The sequence below is a fragment of the Fundulus heteroclitus genome, chromosome 2 (assembly GCF_011125445.2).
Source record: "Fundulus heteroclitus isolate FHET01 chromosome 2, MU-UCD_Fhet_4.1, whole genome shotgun sequence".
NCBI lineage: Eukaryota > Metazoa > Chordata > Actinopteri > Cyprinodontiformes > Fundulidae > Fundulus > Fundulus heteroclitus.
Window position 1 is genome coordinate 26,482,868 of NC_046362.1, and position 10,044 is coordinate 26,492,911.

The following is a 10,044-nucleotide window of genomic DNA, read 5'->3' on the forward strand; positions in this document are numbered from 1 at the left end:
TAGAGGTGACTGGTTCCTCTGGAGACTTGGAGACCCCTACATGACACTCTTTGTTGCATTTCAGCTGTGATTCAGCTGAGATTTAAAAATAAAAAAGTATTTTTCATAACCACAAAAAAAACAGAGCAAAGAAACCATTACAGACGCAGGAAAACCTTGCAGAGCCAAGCACATTGCATTGGAACAGCAGCAGGTCTAATAGAGTATAAGACAAGTTGGACTGAAAACTTCAACATTGACATTTAAAGGCAACTCTAAACAAATAGGATTTTAATCTCGATTTAAATGAACTCAGGGTTTCAGCATTTTTACAGTCCTCCAGATAAATGGAGCATAGGAAATAAATGCTGCTTCTCCATGTTTGGTGCTGGTTCTGGGTATGCAGAGTAGGTTTGAGCCAGAATACTTTAGTGGTCTGAGAGGTTGATACACTGATAACAAGTGATAAAACACTTTACAATAAAGTACACACAATTTGATTAACTACTAGAGAACACCGTGGGAACTAATCAGGAACTAATAGGTAGTTAACCATTACTTACTGGGGAACACACAGCCCAGCCTTGTTAGGGGACTACTGGTTATTTATTAGTAACTAAAGCAGGGGTCGGGAACCTTTTTGACTCAGAGAGCCATGAAAGCAAAAAATCTGGAAATTTATTTCAGTGAGAGCCAATAGGGTAGTTCACGCGTGACGTCACATGTGACGTCACGCGTCACGACGTCCGCGCTACTTCTGGGTCCCGCTTGTAGGCAAACACAGGACTGTTCTCGCATTCTATCATTACAAAACGGGTGAATTAGAGCGTGCTTTTAGTTAGTTTATTTTCGAAATGTAAACAGTGCCTACGACTTGTTGTGCTCCCGGTTGCACACAGAGGCATTCCAATTCGTTGGATGTACGTTTCTTTCGTTTACCGAAGGACGAAGAAAGACAAAAGAAATGGATATTTTCAATGAAGAAGGACCCAGGCACACGATCCCAGTCGACTGGGGGAGCCATCATACCCCGACAGAATGTGCAGTCTACACTTCATCTCCGGTAAATACAACTTAATTTTGCACCGGTCATTGTTCTACTGAAATAGCGGCGGAGGGGAGTTGGCGATCGCTAGACGGGGCCGGAAGAAGCAGAGCCGCAGACTGCAGCAGCAGCTGCTGCAGTCTGCGGCTCTGCTTCTTCCGGCGGCTGCATTACGCCCTGGTTTACGCGCGCTAGTACTTCTGTGTTTCCGCTGCAACGTTGCCGACACCTTCACCCATTTTAATAAGACAAAAACACCTAAATAATCCTTTGTGAACAATTTTTTTTAACCTACCGGGCGGGTCTTCCTCTCTGCTGATGAGCGGTCTGTGTCCGTGAACATCCATCCATTTTCTGACCCGCTTAATCCCTCATGGGGTTGCGGGGGTTTCTGGTGCCTATGTCGCGATATCAACCATCAACTTGCTCTTAAAACGATCTTGTGATACGTTATCTAAAGAAGAAAAATACGTCGAGAACTTGTCGTTTCCTTTGTTTGCGCCCGCCTTCTGCCTTCCAGTCCGGCGCGCATGCGCGAAAAACCCGGATGAAAACAATAGCGGTGATATTTTGTTTTATCTGCGAGCCAGATGAAATTATCAAAAGAGCCATAACTGGCTCGCGAGCCATACGTTCCCGACCCCTGAACTAAAGGGTAGAAACCAAAAAGGAACGAATCAGGACTGCCCTCATCGGCAAGTTTTAAAGTAAGTCACTTTCTTTTAGCTATTTCCAGATTTTTAAGATCAATACAGATCTGCATTATCTGAATGGCATGTTATCTTTCATTTCCCATTTTAAAGAGCGACTAAGCAAAGTAATTTATTATGTGAACATCCCTGCAAAACAAAAACACTGGGATTATCAACTAAAAGTTTATCAATTCTCTACTCGTCTTAATAAGAAAGAATAGATTAAAGCATCTTATTTTTAAGAGATTTATTTGGTAGTATCAATAATTGTTTAACCGGTGGTTTTGGCAATAACAACAATTTCCTATTGTACAATCATTTCCTAAGTGGGGGACAAAAAGTCACATATACGTTCTAGAATATGGGTTCCAATGAGGCTTATTTGCAAGATAAAAATTACCTCCTAAAAATAACCTAATTAAACGTTTCTTTAAACCCACATTTCTATTAAAATGTATTTTTATAGGTTTGATGTTATATTCTAATCTTAAATGTCACGTTTTCATTATATGTAAGCAAATATTCATTGTTATTAACAGAAATAATTACTTAAAAGTCTGTGAGTAATTTACCTATATAAAGTGTTAACCTTAGTTAATTGGGTTACTGAAACAAACAGACTTTGAATCAGGTAACTTTGAATCAAAATACATGTTGGATAAATCTTTTCCCCTACTTTTCTAATTTGAGAATATGCCATTGCATTAAATGTGCGCTTTATATGACTTATTTTTACACATATTCACCAAATCTGGAGAGAGTGTCACAAACTTGCTGTCACATCCTAGTTTTTATTTCACACAATGTTTTTTATTTCACTCCATTATGTCTGAATGGGGCAGTTTAGGTGAAGATTTCTAATTTAAGTAAACAAACGACCTCTCTGATTATCTTGCTCGTTATGTATTCCAGTTAAGGTTTGTAGATGGATAAAAAGAACAGCAGGTTCTGGTGATAAGGAGACATAAGTGAAGAATAAAAAGCACCAGCTGGGACTTTTAATTAAAAGTGTTTAAAATTTTTCACTTGTTAACTTCACAAACACCTAATAGGATGCTGTGAATTAAACAATTTAAGCGTTTCATTGATGACTATCCACCAGACACTATCGCTGCTTGAGGCTGAACATGCTGTGCAGCTCTTTGGTCTTTGCTCCTAAAGCAGTTTGTTCTTTTCTAAATGTCATATCTGATAAGTTTGATTGTGGTCCGGATGCATCCAAATATGTTTGGTGTGTTTCCTGTTAGATGTGCCCAGTAGGATAAAATAAATCTTTAGAAGTTATATGTAATTAGTAATGATTTAAGTCAGGCCAGTCTGATGATTCTCATCACAAATTGTGGATTCATTCAGTGCTATTTCGATTCCGCTCAGTTCGGCCCTGCTGGATATGTTTATCCTCACTTTCAGTTGTTTCTTTTTTTTTTTTTTTTTTGTGCTTGAAATTTCTTTGGCACATGTTAGTTGTTAAAGTTGTTAAAAACATTAGTCCCAGAGACCCTCACCCACAGCGACTAAGCAGAAAACCACAGCCCTGGTGCTACAATAAAGCTCACTGGGTGATGCTGGGGTCACAGAGCCAAGTCACTGATGTTGTAACATCCTCTGTTTCCCCTCCAGCAGTAGCACAGGGCACCACGGCTGTTGAATCTCCTAATTAGATTTACCTTTCCTTAATGGGCCCCTGTCATCCATTGCTGCCTAAAGGGTCACATTACTGCAGCTCATAATAATAAAAACAAAACAAAAAAAACAAGCACTTTGAGCTGCAGATAAACCTCACCTGTAGTGCTGCAGCCTCTCGCTCTGCCTGTTTAAATAACTTATATTTTCATAGGAGGAGATTTAACAGTTGCTTTTCCTTTTATTTTATGCCGTGATACCCCTCCAGGATGCAAAGCAACCTTGGAATGCGTTTGGGAAAATAAAAATAATTTTTTTACATACTTGAGTGCATAATGATTGGATTTTGAACACCCTGCACAGCCTGTTCAGTGGCTTCAATTGATAACTGAAAGCAACAAGTGGGGCGTTCACGTGGGACACAGTTTGTGTCAGAGCTATGCGCAAATCTGGTGCGAATTCATTATAATATGAGTATTTATAACCTTTAATAATGAATATCAGAACATTCAATCATAATTACATTTTTAGACAATTACCAAACAGTGTTCAATCTTCAGTTAGAAACAGAAAGAGTTACAGATGTTAAGGGGGTTGCTAGATTTTTATGACAGGTGACAACTAAACAAGCTAAAATTAAATTAAAAGTATAACAGGATATTTTTCTGTCACAATTGTTCTTTTTTAAATCTATTTGTTTGTTTTTCTTCCATTTTGATGGTAATCAACTCTACGGAAGCCGAAAGAGGACACATTTCACAAAACAGGCTTGACAAGACGATGAGATTTATTTACTTTTAATTAAAGGAGTTCTTAATCCTACAAGTGAGAGGATGACAACCAAGTAAGACACGTTGCTGCTGTCACAAGACATCACTCATTCAAGCTGAAGATGTCACAGTTAAATAGTTTCTTTCATCAAATCATTTACCTTCTGATCCTGTTTGTCAAGAGGCCAATATACTAGATGATGAAACCTGGTTTAATACAAAATCACTACTTTTTCCACTGTAACATTGCTGTTTTCTAATGAAGACTAGTTATTTATTATTTGTCTACAGCGATGAAAGTGTCTTATCTACCTCATAGTAATCAGTTTTTAATTTAAAGAAATCATTTCCAATTAATCAGTCAATCAACTTCTGTGATTTCAGTATCAATTTAGCTTCTAGCTGAAATTTAGGGAATGGTAACGCTTATCAAATGATTTTTTAAATTTTATTAAAGGACACAAACTGGAATATTTGCTTCTTGAACCTGGTGAAATAGTATTAATGTAACTCAACAGCTTTTATTTAAGACTAATGTGACTGGGACACCCTGTCACAGTATAGTCATCTTAGGGCTATAAAATAAATATAACAAAAATATTTTAACTCATTTTGTAATCAAAGATAATGTTAGTTTCAAAAATATTACTCAATTTGTTGTGTTCTTTTTAACAGAGCAGCATAATCTCTTTCATAACCTCCATTTAAATATTGAACTATTTGTGTCACAAATAAGGGAAATATAAATGTTGAAAGCAGGAAAATGAAAAAACAACTTCAATACTGAATTTAGATTTAGGTGTCTTGGAATTTCCTCATTAACATATCCAACCTTAATGATAATTTCTTTTAGTTTATTTCGACAACATAAATCCAATCATGTCTAATGAATCGTCAGCCACGACAGTCTGTACGGGATCAACTCATCTTACAGTTTTGTTTTTGCTTTAATGAATATTGATTTGTGTCAGGTTGAATAAATGTGTCTATACTGGCTTTCCTACAGTTCCCTAAAACATGCACCATACATTTCTTCCTGAAATACAGATTTTAAACAGCAAAGGAGCTGAACCTCATAGCACCAATGAACCACCCCAGCTGTGTTTATTACAAAAGAAAGGATTAAAACCTGACAACAAATGTGCCCTTGACAAAAAAAAAATAATAATAATGAAAAAAATCCTCAACTGTCAACATCTGAATAAACCCTGTTTCACCGTCACATTTTTCTGAGAGTTAAATTATAGGGAAAAACACACACAAAGTGTCATTGTGGGAGTGTGTGCATGCGATCGGTAGGTGTTATGGGTTGTTATTTTTGGTAAACTGTCTCCGCAGATTCAAAACGATGATGACGGCAACACAACAAACAAACAGGATGTTGTGATAGATATTGCTTATTGGTGCAGATTAAAGTAAATTGCACTCAAATTGTTGAAAGCGCCAGTAGAAAAGTCAGCCTGCCATAAGTTGGATCGATGGCTCTCCTAAATTTATTACGCATGCAGGTCTTTGTGACACAGCCACCTTTAATAGTTCTGCTCTTCATTTTTCATCCCTCACCCCCCCTCTCCTGCAAATAATGGCCACAGCTGCATCAACGTAGAGGCTAAGCGTGTGCAATGTGGGTTTGATTTTGATGGCTTTTTACAGTCGGTGGGGTTGTCTTTGTGTGTCTGATTATGGCATATGGATAGGCCATTACCCATGTGTTACCAGGAGAGGGGCTTAATGGACAACAGGGGATGCAAGCAGAGGACGGCTGCTCTCTCCTCCCAGCCGCATCAAAACAACCAGCTGGGAGTTTGGCCACTTCATTCACAAAACCAATACCCCAGTGGGATGAGAACGGCCGATGCAGGCGCTGTTCAATCAGAGAAATGGACGCGGGCTATCACGACATCCACTCTTAGGGTTTCGACTTTCTTTGCCTTATTGGGTTTTCATGCGAATGTGTTTGAGCAAGCAAAACAATAGAAACAACAGGGGCCCTAATGAGACTCCTTCGGCCGAGGTCACACAACAGAGCCTCTGCTTTTATCTTTGTTGGTAAATATATTGATTCGGTGTCTTGAAATAAATAATTTTTCAAATGAATTTGTAATTCATGGTAGATAACCGCTTATGAAACGATTTCTGAGTTTTAGGAATCATGAAGGTCGCAAAGAACGGCTTGTTGTTTCAATTAGCTTTATCTAGTGTGGCTTGCATTTGAATTCACCCCTTTTTACTCTGGTGACAATTGATAACAGACCTCACAGAGTATTGTAAGGAAAATATGTTCAGTACAAGGTCAGTACAGCTGCACCCTATTCTTAAAATTGTCTTGTGTGGGTTGTGGTTGGAACGCTGTGCAGGTTTGCACAGATACCACGGGATCATATAAGGAGTTGTCTTTTTGCTGTTGCTTTGCTCACACACTGATCTTGGCGTTGTACCCCATTTTAAAGATGAAGATAATGCATCAAACCAGACCGGTTTCTGGTTACACATTGACGCTATTGATAACATACGAGGCATGGGCCCGCTCCCATTGTCCTTGAAGTGGTGTAGGTTAGAGCTAGACGATAATTCAATAACGATATATATCGATCGATAGACGTGTGGTTCAGTAGAAAAAAAGGGTCAATAGAAAAGTCTAATAAAAGAACAATGCATTCTATCCTATCATTTAGGTTAATACAACTGTCATTAATCGTCCCAACCAATCACAAACACAGACCCAGGAAAGCTCCGTCAGCCTTCAGATTAAAGGGCTGTGTTTGAATCCATTTATTTAAAAATTTTAAGCAATAGCATAAAATAGTTCAGGGTTGCACTTAAAATATGTTTAGAATTTTTTTGAGAATTATCAGTATCGATCAATATGATTTTGATTTTATCGCTATGCTTTTTTTCTATATCGTCCAGCCCTAGAGTAGGTATATATTCTGAATGTAACTTGAATATTGTCTACAGCCCCAGTTGCCGTCCGAGGTAACTGTAGACCCCGCTGTTGGGGAAAAAGGTCCTGTATCGATACATGATTTGTACAATCCAACTCTTGGAATACATATTGATTTGAATTGAATTGAATTTAGGATTCTCTCTGTGATTTATTAACGTCAATTATGTGTCCTTAAATTCCAGAATAAATTAACACGCAGTTAGGTCAATATTTCCTAACAGTATTTATAATTAGAAAAAAAGAACGGGAAGGAAAAAATTCAGAAATAGAAAACAAAATGTCTGCACCTTTGTTTGTGACTGTTTAGAGGACATGATCGATACAACATTTACCACACGGAGTTTTTTTGTAAGTATAAACTTCTCAGTGCTTCTTCAGAGGCAGTAAATTGGAGATTTTGGGAGGTGTTTAGTATTTTCTCCAGCCTCCAACAATCTGTTCATTCATATGAAAAAGAAGAGGTGTGGGAGGAAAACATGTTTAAACATCTTTAAAACTCGACTTTGTAACATCCCTTCTGAAGTGCTTTCTTTGACTAATTTGCTTCTTTTCAGCCAGAGCCACAATACGGTTGACTTTCTGGTATCGCCAGCAGGGCAAACATTTACTCACTCCGATACTGAAATGCATGCACAAACAACTCTAGAGAATCTTTTCTTTCTGCAGATGTTGAAGAGCACCTGAAGAGCCAGGTGCACGTCTCGGCCCACAACAAGTTTGGATGCTGTGGAGGCTGTAACAGGCAGTTTTGCAGGTGTTTCTGTTGTCTTGAAAACTATTACCACACCAAAAACTCCTACAGAGGATCACAAAGCAATTCAATTCTTTACTATTTATTAGAAGTCCTCGTTCTATTTTATTTATTACATAAATATCCACACATTGTTCTGTTCCCAGTAATCAAATCTAACAACAACTTTGTTCTCATTTCTCGAATCATTCTCCATCCCAAATGCTACGCAATCACATCTGATTTCTTCTGTGGGTACAGACCATTCTGGTAAATGTCACACTGTGACAGGGACAGAGCCTGGTCACAACAATCCTACCCTGAGGGGCCCCCGGTGCTGTCACTTCCTCTCAAGGGAGCAGACAACACAGTGGTTGATACCAAACAGAGAGAAGACCAGATTTCAGATTCCCAAAACGAGCTGTTTCCACAAGAAGCACATTTAATGGGCATCAGCGCTAGTTTTTAAGTCTGGTACACAGACTTACGTACTTTAGACTGACCTTGTACTTTAGACATTTTTATGTGATGTCTTGCTTTCAAAAGATGTCACGATGTGAGAATCCACTGAATACGGGATGTGACCATTGTAATTTTTTAGTATCAGGGAGTCCACAAAATGCAGTTAAAAGGCAAGTCACGCTTTATTTATAACGCACTTTTCAGCAACAAGACGATTCATGGTGCTGTACATGAACAAAAAAAGCATTACAGAGTAAAGAAAACATTACAGAGACAGAGGGAAAATCATTACAAATGAAAGCACATTGCATTGGAATAGTAGCAGCAGGTCTGATACAGTATAAGACAAGTCGGGCCACAAACTTTTCTAAACAAATAGGTACTTAACCTTGATTTAAATGAACTCAGCGTTTTAGCACTTTTAAAGTCTTCTGGGAGATTGTTCCAGGTAAGTGGGGCTTAAGAACTAAACGCTGCTTCTTGGTGTTTGGTTTTGGTTCTGGGTATGCAGTGTAGGCTTTAATCAGAAGACCTGAGTGGTCTGGGGGCTTGATACACTGATAATAAGCCTGTGATGTATTTAGGTGCTAAGCCATTCAGTGATTTATAGACTGACAGAAGTAATTTAAAGTATGTTCTCTGAGATATAGGGAGCCAGTGTAAGGACTTTAGAACTGGGGTGATGTGCTCTACTTTCTTAGTCTTAGTGAGGACGCGGGCAGCAGCGTTCTGGACCAGCTGCAGCTGTCTGATTGCCTTTTTAGGCTGACCTGTGAAAACACCGTTGCAGTAATCAATTCGATTGAAGATAAACGCATGGATTAGTTTTTCCAGATCCTGCTGAGACATTAGTCCTTTAATCCTGAAAATGTTCCTTCAGGTGATAGAAGGCCGACCTTGTAATTGTGTTTAGATGCTTTTGGAGGTTCAGGTCTGAGTCCATCACTACACCTAGATTTCAGGCCTGATCAGTGGTTACTATCTGAACCAACTGAACCTGTGTGCCAACTCTTGCTCACTCCCCTAATGGTACAACATTTTTTTACTTCAGTTTTAGTTTTATTCAGTTGAAGAAAATTTTGGCACATCCATGCATTGATTTCTTCCAAGCTTTTACTCAATGCTTGAATGGGTTCATAGTCACAATAGAATTTAAAATTCTCCTTCTCCCATATAAAGTCCTTAGTAATCAAGCTCCATCATATATCAGAGATCTGATTACCCCGTATGTTCCTAACAGAGCACTTCGCTCTCAGACTGCAGGTAGAATGGGAGGCAGACCCTTTAGCTATCAGGCTCCCCTCCTGTGGAACCAACTCACAGTTTAAGTCCGTGAGGCAGACACCCTGTCGACTTTTAAGACTAGGCTTAAAACTTTCCTTTTTGACAAAGCTTATAGTTAGAGTGGCTCAGGTTACCAAGAGCTAAGTCTCTATATTTATACTGCTATAGGCTTAGGCTGCTGAAAAACACATAATCATTTTCATAATCAACTTCATAATACCTGCATCTGGCCTGGCCTTCTGTTTAGCTGTGGAGGGCGACATTGGCTGAGCTACTGCTCACTTCATGTTCTCTACCTATAGGAGATGGGTTGGCCCTATCTTTCAGTGTTCAACCCAGTCTCTCTCCTAGACATGGCTATTGGCCTTTACTGCAACGCTCTTTTTCATCTTACAGTCTTGAAATCTGACTTGGAGTTTATTCAGTTAGCTGTGTTTCTCTGCTAAATTAAATCTGTTTGCTTGACTTTGCAAAAAGCCTTGAAATGGCATGTGTTGGGAACTGGTGGTATA